Below are 17,009 nucleotides of genomic sequence, written 5' to 3'. Positions count from 1 at the left end.
AGGAAAATTCAGGTTACCAAGAGGTTAGGCTTAGATGTCTGCAGCCGAGATTGCCCAAAAATCTGGAAATGAGGTCTTTTAAGTGCCAAAGTAAATTTAAAAATAAAAGCGAAACATTCAGTGTTTCATTCTTAAACTTCTCTCCCACGCTGGTAGGACTTCTTCCTCAGCGTAGGTAAGTGCCTTTTTCCTCACCCTCCCCCAAACGGAAGGTGAAGGACGTAATTAAGGTCCAGAGAGCAGTGAAGTGCAGCTCAGTCCGCGGCACACTTGGAGGTTTGCAGACGCCCCGCACTCTCAGCGTGATGGTCTGGTCTCTTCTCAGGGGGTCGTGTTGTAGCGGTTTTCCTCTTTTCCTACTGGAGGCGTTGTTTGGACTGGGTTTGTTTGTTTGCAGCGGTTTCTTCTTGTCTTTCTCTAGGTGCAAACCGCTGGAAGTTGTTTGGTATTCATTTCTGCTTCGTAATTTATAATTTTGGCCCTCACAAAATCTGTTTTAGTGTGACGAAGTCGTTGCTTGCGTTGCATCTGGGGTTTAGTTGTAAGGATTCAAGGGTTTTTCTTCTCCTCCCCCTTTAGGTTGCTTGTGCAGATTCCACTTTCTGAGTCGTCTTTCCCTCCCCTCCGACGTCTCTCTCCTTTTCTCTCTCCCTCCCTCTTTTTCTCTCTCCCTCCTCCCTCCTTTTCTCTCTTCCTCTCTCTCTCTCTTCCTCTCTCTTCCCTTCCTCTCTCTCTCTCTTTCTCTCTCTCTCTCTCTGCCTTGCTGTTTCCTGGAGTTATTTAGTTTATGAATGGTCCAGGGCCATCATGAGGGGGGTGGAGCTTCAGTTCCTACAATCGCTATCCGAGCTGTCAGTGCTTTAGCCAATCCGAGAGAGAAGACAGGCATGCTTGGCAGACAGTAGCAGCCACCGCTGCATTTGATAAAGAAAGGGGGTAAAGAGAGAAGTAAGAAAATAGGAGGAGATAGTAGAAATCAAATGTTCACACACATTTTACAACCCCCTTCTTCTTTATCCTCTCCTCTTATCAGTTGCAAGGAAGAAAGAGAGTCTATATAGAAGGGACTTCCTGGAGATGGCTGGAGTAACGCGAGAGAGTAGCAGTGGTTGAGAAAGGTTCACTTTTTTTTTTTCCTATCAACATTGTGCAGAAGGTGCAAACTCTGACAAAATTACTTTTGCTTGAAGGCGAATAGCAGGAGGAGGGGGAATCTGGGAAAGAACCTACATTTTTCTAGATTTTCTCCTCTGGGAAAGTCTTCCTCCCTTCTCTTCCCCTTCTCTCCCATTGTTGCCAAGAGCCAGAGCAATTGCTGTATGTGTGCACCAGTTGGGGTGTGTGTGTGTGGAGTGGATATGGGGTGAAGGCTTATGACCATAAATCTCTTTTCAGTAATTTCCATATGCTGTTGAAAAATGGGGCAGGGTAAAAATAGTGCAAGCACCTTGTTTGTAATTACTTCATAATTAAGATTCAGATATATTTTATGCTATTTATTGTAAAAAAGACTAGTTATTAGAGAGAAAATATGTTTAAGTTGTGAGAAAGACTACAAATTTATGTATGGTAGAATATTGTTGGATATACTTTTAAATTAACATGAGCGACTAAAATTGTTTTAAACAATAAAAATGAAGTAAAAGTGAACCTAAGTTAAAGTTTTCTTAAAATGTTAAATGTTGTAAATCTAATTTTGAATATACTCTGAGGCAGTACAGAGATTCACTTGTAAAATGATTTTATTTTCATAATTGACTGTTGCTTTTAAAAGACTTCACTGCTGCAAAAATCTATAACTATCCTGTTATCGATTACACAGATGGCTTCACTCCTCCCTTGGCATTTCAGTGAAACTCGTGCATGTGCTTTTAGTATATGTATTATACTTTCAAGCTGTACCCCTTGTAGCCTTTCCCTACTTTTGGATGAAAGAAGCTGTAACAGTGTTTTTGATTTGCTTAGTATTGAGGGTTTATGTTTGAACCTCAGGTGTCTGGATGCTGAATCTTTTTAAGACAAATCAAGTAGATGGAATTATTTTTAGTTAGATTTTGGACATTATATTCTCTGATAATGACGTAAGAAATAAAAATCTATGAAGCCATTTGGGCAAAGACTTCCCTTTGCAAAACCGGTGTGCATGCGGCTTTTGCAAAACCCCTTGGGAGGGCTCGAGGTGCCCTCTTAAAAGCTGGACCAGGTGAACCTGGATTCAGTTGCATAAGGAAAGTTTATTTCTCTCCATGTACTTGATGTCAGATACTTGGATCTCTTGGTTCTTTCTTAGATGTCTGGAGCGGACCACTGGTGCCTTGTCACCCCCTCATTCTCTTTGACATAAGTCCCTTTCTAAAGAACTGGTTGGCTTTTCAAAAATGAAGTCGGATTTTGTGTAGGATATGTCTTCAGTAGCCAGTAGTGGGGAAGAACAGTCGGAAGTAAGCATTCACCAAAGTCTGGGGTGCAGAGCTTTAGTCAACTTCTCCCACTGTGGCAGAGACTTGGGGCGGCTTCAGGCTCCAGCCTTGCTGGGGGCGCAGCTTGCATCTCGGAATGCTTGGCGGCGAAGGATAGAGCAGAGCCTCGGCATCTTCGGGGTTCGCTCGCGTGCGAAGCCCAGACTCTGTAGGTAACCCGGCTAATGCTCTCGAGGTCACACTGGCGCTCGGGGAAATATTACTGGATTGGAGGGGCACTTTGCTGCAGAGTTGTGCGACCAGCCGCGAGAGGATCCGTTGCAGCTTCTCCCGAGGGCCGTTACTGGGCGGAGACTTGTGTCGGGGACAGAGAGTGCGGAGCTTTCCCTCCCAGACCCTCGAGCTAGCTGCTTCTTCCTCACGTGGAGTTCGCGAGCAGGGGAGGCCTTGCGCGTGGACCGGCCCCGCACGCGACGCTCCTGGGAGTGTTACAAAAAGTCCCGGGAGTGACGGCAGTTGTCCATCTTCCCGGCTCCAGTGCGGCGTCTCCTCCCCCAGGTCCGTGGGTAGGCGCCCAGTGCCCTCCCTCCTCGGGTGGGGCGGCCCAGGCCACGCGGATCTTCGCGCCACCACTCCCTGATACCCCACTCCTCCTCTTTTTCCGGCTCTGTCGGACGCGACTAAGTTTCGTGGCACTCTTGTTTCTGGGTTTCTCCACTTTTACATACAGAGGCTGAGGGATGATAAAACGTTACAAATGTTTTGATTTAAAAACAATTCATTACCAATTTACTCTGTCTAAGGTAGATGCTGTAGTAAATAATAAATCAGTTAAACAAAGGCGACTTTAATTTATTGCCGTGGTACTAATTAGAAACATCATTCGAGCAATAAACTTAAACACTTCCAGCAAATAATGCTCGCTCTTGCTAGTTCCCTTCCTCCCCCCTCCCCCACCTCAACTCACTCTGGCTGCTTCTGCTCTAAGAGCTGCTTCAGCTGTGTGTTTGCGGATCCGCTCTTCCTCTGGTTGAATAATTGAAGGGGGAAACGGTATCCGAGGAGGCTGTAATTGAAGAGCCCCTGTCACCTCTGCTTTTATGTATGTTAGTATAGAAGTCCATCAGCAGCTCCTTGATGGTGTATTAAAACGAAGTGGCAGCCCCTTCTGCAGGAGATACCGTATTCTATTAAAGGATACCAAGTGAGAGAAAGAAACTCTAGAGGCTAAAAGCCACTTCAAGTCTTCAGACCGATTGATCTGTATTCTCTTGTTATAATCCGTCTCATCATACTTGAGTTAATGAGGCAAAAGAGGGGGAGAGAAATCTGATGGTCCTTGACAAATTCATTAGGGAGGCTGCAGGACATTTTATTTGACTGTTAAACATCTTGTTTGTTTGGTTTAGGCAGTGCCAACATCAGCATGCTTCTGCCCAGACCTGTGATGTTGGGCTAGCTACAGACATTCCTAAAAAGAGGAGGAGGATATTCAGGGTGTGATTTGAATTTTTTTGTTTTGGATTTCGTGTAGTCCATAACAACCTTCAGACTTCTCTAGTCTTTACCTCCACCATCATTACTTTAGAAGCATTTTATGAGAATGGGCACGATAATACTAAGGTGGGGGTGTTTTTAGTTACTATAAACTAAAATGTATATGTTGAAACTTTAGCCTTAAAATTTCCCATTTCCTTAAAATAAAATTGAGTCAAGTTATAGCAATTAGTTTGCTAGTTTTGGGAAAAAGTGAATGTTTAAGCTCCAGAAGAATAGCCAGATTATATATTATGTCCTCTTTTTAATTGATCATGAGCAAATAAACATTTAATTATTAATTGAATTTCCTCTTGCAGTGAAATGCTTATGAGTACAGAAATTTGGAAATAAAATTTAACTATTTATACAAATAAGTTTTTCAAAATAAAATTGGTGTATCTTAATTTGAGGGCCTTTTTATATTTAACATTAGAAGCAAAACTCGGTATTATTTGGTGCTAAAATAACGTTTGTGTTGGCAGAATACTTACATTGAAAATATTTATAACTGAAAAATAATGGGCAATTAATAGAATGCTAATTTTATGTTATTCTAAGATAGTTATACAATATTTGATTTTCTCAAAGTTTTTCTTGAAAAGAAATAAACCATCCAGTCGTGATACTTTCTTGCATAGAAAATTCAGTCGTATTTTCCTACAGCAATTGACTTAAACAGTCTCAGCTTAAGTGCTTTAAGAAAAGAACCCTGTCTTCCATTTATAGGAAAACAGTATGAGAGAAAAAAGAGAACTAATGCTCTTTGCCTGTCATTTTAAAACATTCCTGCACTGCTGATGAAGCTTGAACTGCTTCAGGGAATGTATGGATTTGAAAAGAAATGATTCAGTAGTTCATGTTGTGTTTCTCAGGAGCAAAACCAAACTAATGGCTGAAGTCAGAGCTTCTGTACATCTGACAGATATAATCCTGTTTACATTTCCAGAGAATACAGAATCCCTAAACTGTTTTATTTTTTGCTGCTCTTTACTTAGAAATGTGTTTACTGAGTTACACTTTGGTGTATTTTTTATTTTATCGTATCACTGAGACTTAAAAGATAGTCATTTTTTAATTCTCTATAGACGTAACATATAGTATGGTAATAATCTTTACGAAAGAGTATACAGATTTTAGATTATATAATTTTGTTTTCCAGGAAAACATTTCAGAAATATTTAAAAAATAATCAGATTATTGACTTTAAAAAAAAAACTTTCTGAAGGATTTATACTTTTTGGAAAACAAAGGACCTCATGTTTGTGTGTGTATACTCTCATCCTTTAAAATCTAATTTTGAAACATCTATGCAGTTGTTAAATTTTTGGGTTCTTACATACTTAGTCTTTCAATGTATTTATAAAAATGCTTGCTTTTTTTTTAAAGGAAAAACAATTTTTGGTCAAAATGTAAATGGGGAAATAAACAACTATTAAGTTGCCTGAATTTAAAAACGATTCTAGTAAAGACAGAAAGAAAAGTGAATAACCCAAACACAATTTGTTTATTAGTTGATGAAATTTTATTGAAGTAATTATTTTAAAAAGCTTTTAAAAACAATTATCAGGATTATAGTATCTAGGTTCTATTAAAAGTCAAAGTAAAACCACATTCTCTTTTGCGCTCTGTGAAATTAGCTGATTTCCAAAACTGAGGTATCATAGACATTGTTTCTAAACTATCAATAATTGCTATTCTGGAATCAATCTAGAGAATAACCAGTAATTGAATGTTTTCTTTGAACAGTTCACTGTAGTACCTGTTTTAAAATATCAGTCATGCTGCTGACCCAAGTTGTTGTTGTTTTTTCCTCTTACAAAATAGCTTTAAAAAAAGCAAAAAACCAAAACCTTGTAATCTCTTTGATTGGTAACCCAAGGTTATCGTTCTCATTTATACAGTTTGAACTTAAGATAATGTTCTGTCAGGTAAAGGCAATAGCTTTAATTTTTGCATAATAAGCCTATTGAAGTGTATTAAAAAATGTATAAAAAATAAATCTTTTACATTGTGCTGTGGGCCTTTTGAATTTGGTTGGGTAACCTTGGGTAATATATATATGATTAGAGATGTTGTTTATACTTTTACATCTTTTACAAGTCTAATTCTTGTATTATTTTGTAGGATGAGAAAATTGAAGAGTACAGTATATGTTCATGTTTTCCCCCAAGTTGAATAACAGTTGTATATATGAGTACCTTATTAAGCTATACATAATTTTATCTCACCAAGATGTATAAAGATAGAGCAAAGAAATTGTACTCAGGAAAATGGAAGTAAGCAGCTTTTAGCCTAACTGAAAAGTAAATACTATTGTATTATTGAGCAAGGATATGAAATATTAAGAAAGTCCAAGTTGATTTAGCAGGCATCTCTCCGAAGGTGTTTCATTGAACTTATGTATTCTTACTTATGTTGGGAGATATCATTTGGTCTTACCAATAACTTATTTAGCTTTTTCTCATTTTAAGTGTATACATTTTTGGGTTGTAGTAATTACATTCTCTTATTTCCATATATAGTAAACAGGTTCTGAAAAGTTAGAATAAATAAGATCCTGTCCTGTCCTTCTTCCTTCCTTTCTTCCTTCCTTTTTAACAATTTGAACTTGCTAATATACTATGATGTAAATATTAAATTTCACCTTTCAAATAACTTTGGCTTTCATAATGCACTATAATCACAAATGAGAGGGTACTTTTAGTAGAACCAGCTCTTAACTATTTAAGGAATGATTATATAGTTTGTGGATTATTATTTGTGTCTGGGTATTTTTTAATATCAATTCCAAAAGATAGGAAAATCAGGATTAGTCAATATTGAACTTGATGCTAAATAAATCAAAACTTTTGATTTCCATTTGATTCAAGACATTAAATTTTATGGTTTAAAAAAGGTGTTATTAAACCCTTTGTTTAATAACATAATACTACAGACTCCATATAGAATATGTTTCTTGGGATCTTAGAGCCATCCCCATTCCCATTCCTATTTTCCCTTGTGATCAGTGCCAGACATTTCTGTAACAGATGATTGAGATTAGGGATGTAGATTATGCTAGTCCTGAGCTGTACTTAGTTCAGAATGTAAGACTTGGCATTGTGTTCTGTATTTCTTTCAGGTCATATGAGACATTTTGTGGACCTGTGTTTAAAGTTATCAGTTAAGCATATCATATGGATAGTTTTGTATTATACTGTAGGAAAACTAGCCTTTTTAAACATCTTAGTTTATTTTAAAATATATTGGTTCTATAGCACTCCATCTACATTATTACTAATAGAGGTAATTTGACATCATTCTTTTGCTATGATTACAGGAAATTTTTAATGGACTTTGTATTATTTTTAATGGAAATGTTAAAAATCTAGGCTGTTCCTTTGCTCAAACATTGTGAATTAGAGTAAAAGTGATGTGCTGAGAGGTCTCTCTGATTCCTTGTAGTGGTTAAACAACAACAACAAAAATTCTTCGTTGGCTCCAATCTACGTATAGAAGACATCTGTGTAGTATAAATGAAATAATATTTGATGATCTAAGGAATGGAAACTTTTCCTTTAACCATGTGAAATCAAGCTAGGATATAAAACAGCTGTCTTGGCCTATGTATATCAAGGTTCTGCCAGCCTGTTTCTTTTCTGAATTTTCCCTTTCTATCTTCCCTTATTATCTTTGGATCCTAAAGAGTCATTCTTTTATTTTCTGACTGGTTTTGTCTGAAGACAAAACCTGGGTTGATAGGTTTAAATCAGCCTGGATAGAGTGAAAAATCTTTGATCTATGGCTATGACTGTTTCCAAATGATTTGCTTGCTGGGACCAGACACTATCCATGCCCTTTCACTTTGCTATCAGATAGGTACACACAAAGGACCTGAAAGGCTACCAGATGCATAGTTAATCATCAAATTAGGTAAGTACAGGGTTCCAACCATACTTAATTAGATCTTCTATTTCTAATAGTTATTTGTTCTATAGTACCTTGTTGGTTTAATGTTCTACAAATCTAATCTCTTCTGGAAATTAGTCAAAACTTTCTATAAATTATAACATCAGTTAAAAAAAATGATACAAAGCTGTGTATTTTTAAAAATATGTAGGGTCATTGCTGTCACGTAACTTACCTAGATAGATAAGATAAAGAGAGGCAGTTTGATAGTGTCTAAAGAGCATTAGTCTAGGGGGGAAAAGCCCTGAATTTTTGTCCTTGGTTGGCTATAAACTATCTGAGTGACCTTAATCGAGTCATTATTTCTACTCACTATTTTTTCTCAATTCTTAATTTGGGGGGTGGATTAGAACTTTTTTCTGCCTCTTCAAGATAAAAAATCTGTAACTTCATACCATAGCATGATTTAAGTTGTTGTTTATATCTTTATTAGTTGATTTCAAATCAGAAATCTTTCTGTAAGAATTTAGACTTCCAGTGCTACTCTAATATAGATACATAGAAGTTTTTAACATGAAAAAAATTACAGAAAGGAATAAGCTTACAAATGGTTACATCCCATCCATATTTTAGACTTAAGGAAAAGAAAACTACAAATTATAGATTGGAGGTGGTTGTGAGGGACAGACAACCAGATAGCAACTTGGAGTAAATTCTAAGAGTATACTAATTATTGCTTGATAGGAGTTGGATCATAAAAACATGAAAAAGGAACAGGCATGTGTATTATATATATAGAAAAATAGCCTGTGTTCAAAGGGGTACGTAAGATTAGCAGGTGTTTTTTGTTTTTTTTTTTTCTTAAAATGTTGAATGGACTCTCCGTGTTTCTGACATTTTTATAAAGGTTAGATATTCTATAAAAGTTCTTGAAGCCAAAGAAAGTTCAAGTTCACAATTAAATCCAAAAATAAAAAATTAAAAAAAAAAAAAAGAATGGTCAGTCTTCTCCTCAGAGAAACTATATTGCTCTAAGCAACTATATATTACCATATTCATGTTGTGTTAAAAGATAGATCCAAGCAGGGAAATGGTTTTCAAAACACGAGTCACGATAGTAAGTAAAGTTTTATACTACTTTCTCATGCTTTTCACTTGTTTTCATCAGAAGATCTGACAAGCATAAAAGTGTTAACATCTTTTATTTTACAGATGTTCTTAGTTTTCTCTCAAACTGTAAAAGATGCTGTATCAGAGAAGTATGGTAGGAAATAATTTCAACACCTCCCCTCACTGATGTGATAACTTATTTTCTAAGCTTGTGGATATTTTTGGAGGGAGGGATGTGAGACAGGAAAGAGACAATATATTGAGATCTAATTATTCTCATTTCAAGATACAGGTCAATCTGTCTGTTTTATTATGAATTCTCTCTAAAATATCTTTTCAACTGGCATAGTTGAGTTATTTTTACTTCTATGTTGTGTTCACTGAAAGTCCCTCATTAATGTAGTAGGAGTGCCAGGCGACCACTGAAAGAGTTGTTGATGGACACTCTGTGGGTTTGCAAAGTGCAAACCTAAAAGACTAAGCGATGAGAAATGCATTGCTATTTGTGAATTTATGTTTTATCTCACTTCACTTGAAAATTTATGAGTAGTGTGGCTTAAGGGTGCTGGAGTTGTGTGTTCCAGGGCTTGCCCCTACTGATAACACCCTTGTTGGCGTGAAAGTGCAATGCAAATTATGACAGTTACAACCTTCTGTTTTGTTTAACCTGTCAGTAGATTTCCTGGCTCAGTGCTGAGGGCAGTGGTGTGTTCAGCTAGTCCATATTCACCTAAACTTAAAAGGTCAGGTTTCTACAGGCAAGCCTAGTCAGAGCCTAATTGATGAGGAGGGCAGGGAGACAGAATTTACTGTTCTGTTGGCTAGTTTCATATCGTTAGGTTGTCCTGAAAGCATCAGGCAGTCACAGCCCCTTTCATGTAAGTGCTGACCCTAGACAGGAGCTGACAATCAAAGGAGGCAGCCACAGGAACCAGTGCAAGTAGGCTATTGATTTTTCAGTTAGGTCTAAGTAGTTTGTAGTATGGGTAATGGGTGACAGAGGCAGGTATGTCATTATCAATGAGCTCCAGAACAGTAGCGACAACCCTCTCTCATATTTCCTTCAGCACTGACAGTATGCATCCAGAGGCGGTCAATAAATCGCCCAACCTTTAACTGACAAGTGACTTGGAGGTTTAGGTTGAGGGGTAGAAGTTATAGAGCTAAACTTCTCTACTTGAACATGTACTGGATCTAGCAAGAGTCAGTAATTATACTTTAAGTCTTTGAAGTTTTGATTTGGATAAGTCTTTGCGATTCTGAAGATCAGAGTTTACTTTTAAGCTTTTGAGAAGTAAGCAATATATTTATGTAGTTAAAAAATAAAGAAATGAGTCAATCATTTGTAAAGATAATTATTCAAGGATAGGTAAGTTATGTTATCATGATATAGTTTTGCTTTTATTTTAGACTAGATCCTTACTCAGTCATGATATCCCTGTTATGAAGGTTCAGCAGTTCCAAATTGCCTCTCAAAATCCATTTTAATACCTAATCTCCACTTAAATGTTTTAACTGTAGACCAATTTTAAAGAGAAAAAAAAATGTACCATTTATAAATGTGATGCATTAGTCCTAAAGCAATTGCTGTTTGACCTTCAAATTTGTTTTATATTACTTTTCACAATAAAATAGTCAGGCATAGAACATTTAATGATTAAAGTTTGATGAATTATGGTTGCTTCTGAATTTAAAAAGAAAGGCTGATTTTTGTTTTAAAGGCATTTCGTATGGGTATTTACGTTTAAAGATAGATACAGTTTATGTTCGCATAAACACAAAAGTGTAACAGGTTTTGACTAAAAGTACACATGTTCTAAAAGGATATAAAATAATTTAGAGATATTTTAAATTTAAGTCAGTCTCTATTTTGTTACAAAATGTAAGTAATATAAAGGGAAGATAATATTTATAACTAGAAGTGGGAGTTTCGGTTGTACCAGGATCCTTGCAAACTATCATATGCTTACATTTTTTGAAAACTTTAAACAAATTGAAATAAAACAGGAAAGTAAATGTTTTTTAAAACTTCCTTAAATAACTTATCGCTACGATATCTTGTTTAACACTGTGATATTGTACAGAACCAGAGTTCAAGTCCGTAGTATCATCTAGCTGCGGAGTACTCTGCATGACCACATGAATCATTTTCATTTGTCCAATGCCACTGAAAATTCCTTTTTTCTTTTCCTTTAATCAGCAGGTTAATGCACACTGAGGGTATGGATACTTAAATATTTTCTTAAGTTTGAAGTGACATGTCTGTGGATACCTCTGTCTTCTTTTTTTGAGATACAGAGAATACAAATTTGAAATGCAGTGAAACATGGCTACTATTAAAATATTGTAGTCTTAGTTTTAAAGAAGGTTTGGGATTATGTAATTAATTGTTAGAAAAATTTTATTTGGACCTCTTGAATTATTCACCTTTTGAGGCTTATTGTTTCTTAAAGCTAGATTCCTTTTAGAATCATTGTTTTTCCCTTATGTTTATTAATCATTCACTTATTCTGTGTTTTTCTGTTGGATTAGATAAAAGATTTGGCTGAGAATCTTGAAATCTTTATATTGTTAGCCTATGTTATAGGTATGACTTCTTTTGCTGTATTTGCAATCCTTCTTGAATACAGTGGTTTTTTTTAGGAATTAAAAAAAAATAAGCTGAAGAAAGGGGGACAAATTAAATTTTCATGAAAGAAAATCCTAATCAGCAGTGACAGTCTAAGAGAAAGATGATTGCCACTTGGTCATTGTGGAGAGGCACTTAGATTTGGTGTCAGTGCTTCTGTTAATGATGACTAATGTCTTTCTTGGAGCAAGTGCATGCTCCAACATACTGCTACAGCCTAGAGAGAGAGGGCTCAGCAATAGGCACCACTCAGCAAAAGCATTAGGTATTCTAAAACAAAGGCTTTTTAATGCAATCAATTTGGCAGTCGCTATTATTAGAAAAATGCGAACATAATTCTAAAGCATTTAACAACACATTTTAAACTATTTTGTGTCCTGTACCATCAGATATCATTTTAAAATTAAAATGTAAAGAAATCAAGCAGTGTTAATAAGATGTGCTCTCTGTTTTGTTACTGAAGGAATGGGCACATACATTGCCACTGCACAGAATCATTTGTGTTAAAGTTTTAAAGAGACAGACTTGCAGCATTTTTTTCATGCTGCATTGCTGTATACTGAATAAATACTTTATAGTTGCAAAAAGAAAATGAATGATTCAAAAGATCTTTTTAGGTCTTTTAATATTAAATATATTGCTTACAAAAAGATGACATGTGTTATTTCTTCAGCTTTTCCCCAAAGTGTAAGACCTTTCAGAAGGGCATTTGCAATGCTTGTCATATTTTTTCATATACATCTTATTGGCCTGACATGTCTTGAGAACCATGAGAACACAGATGTCATTGCATTCAGACAACACTAATTACTCTGGGATTTTTGCAGCCTCAATGCCTGCATGTAACTGTCGATTATGATTGTTCATGCAGCCTACAGTGGGGACACTTTGCACATGAAAATACTGAGGTACAAAAATAGTGAGACAGGCCATTTAGTCCCCTATTGTTCTTCAATAGAACTTAGAAGAAAAAAAAATTCCTGACACATCAATTTCATTCAGTATTTTGCATTTGAACCATGTTTTGGCAACATTTTCCTTTCTGAAGTAAGTGTGTTATGCTTTAGTGTTCAGTGAAATCTATTATCCATCTGTTCTTTAACCTTCTTGTACAATCTTCTACATTACTTGTCTTCAAGCTTCATGGGAAATTTCTTTATGTAGCTTATAGTTTGAGAGAAACACTAATTGTGGTATGAGTCTTTTGAAAGTGACAGTGCAAAACAATAAATATGTATGATGTGTTCTGGTGTGCAATTTAATGTTTAATGAGAAGCTGCTGCAAATATGGTTAGTCTCAATTTAGATAAGTGCAATCATCTTATGCTTTTAACACAGGTCAGTTCTTCCCTTTGTTTAATTTTCTCTGTAACATTCTGGGTTTCAGTTGATGATTCATGGTGTTTAGGTGGTTTTGAAATATCAGAGGTCAAATGGTGGTCAGATCTGAGCCCTCATTATTAAATGTGAAGACCAAATACATGTTTTGATAAAAAGCATAATCTGTGTTAATCACCGATTGAAAATAAAAAACTCCAATAATGTAACTTCATATGCTGATGAAGCAGAAATTGAAGCAGCTTGATCAAAGATGTATGATGAGATAAAACTGCAGTCTCTGCTGTACAGTTATAGTAATTATGACTAATGAACCATCTAGTCTGGATGAAATGGCATGCCCACAGGGACTGTGTCCAATCAGTTGTGACTTATGCAAGCTGAACAAACCATCGATGGTGTTCCAAATTCTATATCACAAGAAGTACACTCTTTATTATCAATATAACTTTTGTTAGGGTAATGTAAAGTGATTGGAAGTTATCTAAATTTTGTTAAATATAGAATATAATTCTTTTTCTAGGTATAGACTATCTTTTTCTCTTTCCATATATTTAAAACTAAACATATTTTTGTGACCTCTGTTTTACCTCTTCTTTCTTAAGGACACTTATTTCACTAACACAATTCTGTGACTTTCTTCTTTTCCTTCTGTAGTGCTACTTTTGAACATTTCCTCTTTTTTAGAGCTATTGTTTACTTTTGTCAGGGTATATTGTTCATTATCCAGATATTAGAGCAATGCTTTTATAATAATATAGGACATATGAGGCATTTACTATGGGCCTACACTGTTCTAAGCGCTTTACCTATATTAACTTATAAGTCCTCATAACAGCCTCTTGAGATAGGTGCTATATATTATCATCATTTTACAGATGAAGAAACTGAGATGTGGGAAGGTTGAATAACTTGCCCAAGGTTACATGCTCTTATAAATTTTGGATTATCTTTTAGAGGTTAGTCATATTCTTCTGGTGCAAATTTATTTCTGAATTACCCTTGCTTTCCTTTTTTCCAACTGGGAGTAATTTTTTTGTTGTTGCTGTTTTCTGGCATCTGGCATCACTGCTAGGGTATTTTAAAAATGAGAGCTCATGTGCAGTTCTAGAATGGTTTTCAGTCCCTAAACTCTATATTCAGGTTCCTGAACTCCTTCATTTGGTATATTTTAAGTGACAGGAGCTTTCAGGATAGAGTTTAAGAATGCATGGTTTCGATATAAATATATATCTAAAATGTTATAAATATATTCATTCGATATACCCTTGAAACCGTAAAATCTTTTAAGTCGTAATGAGAAAACAGTCTCTTCACTTAAAAGAAAAAGTAGTACTGGTAAAATAGGCTTAGTTTTCTTCTGAGAGTATCTATACTGAAGTTTTTCTCATCAAACCAGGTGTAGTCCTCATCTTAATGATTTCTTATTCCCAGCACCTTGCACACTTCCAGTTAGATAGTAGGTGTATAATAAATATCTGTGGAAAGAAGAAGAGAACAAAGAGAGGAAGGGGAACTTTTCAGGAATTCAGTAATTCAAGGATTCCATCAGATACATGCTTTTATTCTAGTTCTCTTGACAGGTTTTTACTTAGAGGAATAGAATAAAACTGGCTGTCATTGTCATTATTCTTTAAAATTCTTAAAACCCTACCTAATCAACTTTCTTTCCCTCTAACCCCCAATCTGAGGTCTTTGTCTTTCCAGGTTAGTTTCCTTACATTTATCATAATATGTCCCACAGAGAGCTCTCTTTGAACTGATAGTCCAGTTACCAGCAATCTCAAACAGTTTAATATATGTTTTCATTTCTCTTGTCTCCCCTATGTCATTACCCATGAATTCATCTCTCTTTATTAACTTATTAATGTGAAAAGTTATTGAAAGGCAGGCATCATCTTATTTGATCTAAATACATACTCCATAAATACTGGTTGGTTGATTAATAATTTGGGGGCCCTTGTCTTTCAAACAGATTCTCCATATCACTGAGGTCAAATTTTCAGTGTGAGATTTCTAGAGGTAGTGTTCTGAAAGTTTTTTGAAATTTGAAATGAGATTTGTACAAGAATAATACTGAGCTCTTATTCTGTGTTTGGGCAGTATGCTAAGCACTTTGTTTTAATCCCGGTAAATCTATAATGAGTTATATCCTGTTACTGTCCCTATCTATATAGAAACCAAGGCACAGATGGAGTATATAAGCTTAGTTCATTCTAAAACTAAGAAGTGGCAAAGCATGACTTACAAATATGGTGACAGTTTATTTTAAAGCCATCAAATTTTTATTGGTATCCTGTCAGTGCCATGCTCCTTTGTTTTTTAATGCCCTCTCTGCAGTTGTCTATGATAGTTCCTTAAGTACTGCTTTCCTACACCTAGAAGGCTATCCATTGTACACCTACTTATCTTTGTCCTCTCAAGACACTCCAAAGCTGTCTTTTTCCCCAATAATTTTCAGAAGAGGAGGCTAAAACCTTGGTACCCCACTCTGAAATGTTGTGACATGATCAGATAACGCAAAGAGAAAGTGATTTCTGTCTCATGTTTTTCATTTTGTTTTTGTTTTTCTAAATTCGTGGAGGACCAAATAACAATTGTTATCATAATTTTATGCAAGTTTTAAGAAATCATTGCATTGTAAACTATGTTAGGCAGTCTGGTTCGGAAACTCCTGAAGGAATATGTAGTAAATCATAGGAAAAATACTCGAAATTTAAATCCGGTTTTAAAGTGATTGGTAGTTATATCCATGGCTGTTTATAGAAGATGAAAATGGAGTTAATAAAATGTTGCATATTTTATTCTTAGGAAACATTGTGGCTTATAATGAGTCTTTATATAAAACTGAAACCACTGTGTTATCAAAAAGGAAGCAGTTTACCAAATATAGTAAGCTCTCAGAAGTAAACTGACATCAATTTTAATTTCTGTTTGGAGTTCAGCTTTTATGTGGAAATTGATGCAATTTATTTTGTGACTGTAATACTCTCTGTGTATTTTTAAAAGCATATCTATATTTTGATTGCAGAAGTTCAGTTATTGATTCTTGTTCACTCAAAGGGCAATTTACATATAGTTAACAATTTTGTCTTGGTAGATACTATTTGAATTATTGAAAACATTTTAGTCTAAACTCAGTATTAATTATTGATCTTCTTTTAAGATTAAAATTAAAGCTTTTCCTTAATAGTTTAATTGGAAATCTTTAATTAGAAAAAATACAGTAAGCTCCGAAAATGGTAACTTATTATTTTGAGATGAGACTGTTTCATATTGTGCTTTTTTAAGTCATATTTTATTTTTTCATGAATTATTTTTATCTTTGACAGTCTTTCAGATATAATTCAGGTATTATAAATTAATATTAGAATGCCTAAATGGATCCTTTCCTTACAAGTTTCTTATAAGGCAATTGAAATGGTAGATTTATGTAATTAGAACCTTAGTTATATTTAAAGGACTTCAAAAGATAAAATTTTAAAAGAAAAAAGAATACCAAATTATCCCTGTGCTATGATTTTATGTATGTTAAGGTTATATTTATGAAGAAAGACTTGAAGAGAATGAACAGAAAGTGAACAGCAGTATATGAAGAGTTTAATTTCCTTCATTGTTATCTTAATATTTATTCAGTAAATTTGTATATGTATATATAAATAAATATATTTCAAAGTATAATATATTTTTACATAACTCTTAGATTGTATTGCTTTACAATATTTTATTGTCTTTTATATATTAAAGAAATAAGCCAGGATTCCGTTATGTGCAGCTTATACCTTGCCTTGGAAATTGTCAGCTAGAATTACTAGGAGAGTTGTGAGATTAAAAGTATATATAAAACCATAGTACAGGGGTGGCCTGGGTGACTCCGTCGTTAAGCGTCTGTCTGCCTTCGGCTCGGGTCATGATCCCAGGGTCCTGGGATCGAGCCCTGCATCGGGCTCCCTGCTCAGCAGGGAACCTTCTTCTCCCTCTCCCACTACCCCTCCCCCTCTTTGTGTCCCCCCCCTTCTCTGTCAAATAAATAAATAAAATCTTAAAAAAAAAAAAGCATAGTACATATGCTACAACTCTACAAT

At 35.2% G+C, this 17,009-nt stretch overlaps 1 protein-coding gene across 4 annotated transcripts in view; it reads left to right on the top strand.

The window, feature by feature from the left end:
• Positions 1-17,009, top strand: part of LRBA (LPS responsive beige-like anchor protein) — a 791,030-nt gene that overhangs the window by 516,541 nt on the left and 257,480 nt on the right. The gene's annotated exons all lie outside the window — the stretch shown is intronic.

This window comes from Ursus americanus, chromosome 13 (assembly GCF_024610735.1).
Source record: "Ursus americanus isolate L20-20 chromosome 13, mUrsAme1.1.p, whole genome shotgun sequence".
Classification (NCBI taxonomy): domain Eukaryota; kingdom Metazoa; phylum Chordata; class Mammalia; order Carnivora; family Ursidae; genus Ursus; species Ursus americanus.
Note: the sequence above shows the minus strand (reverse complement) of the source record. Positions and strands in the feature narration are given on the sequence as shown.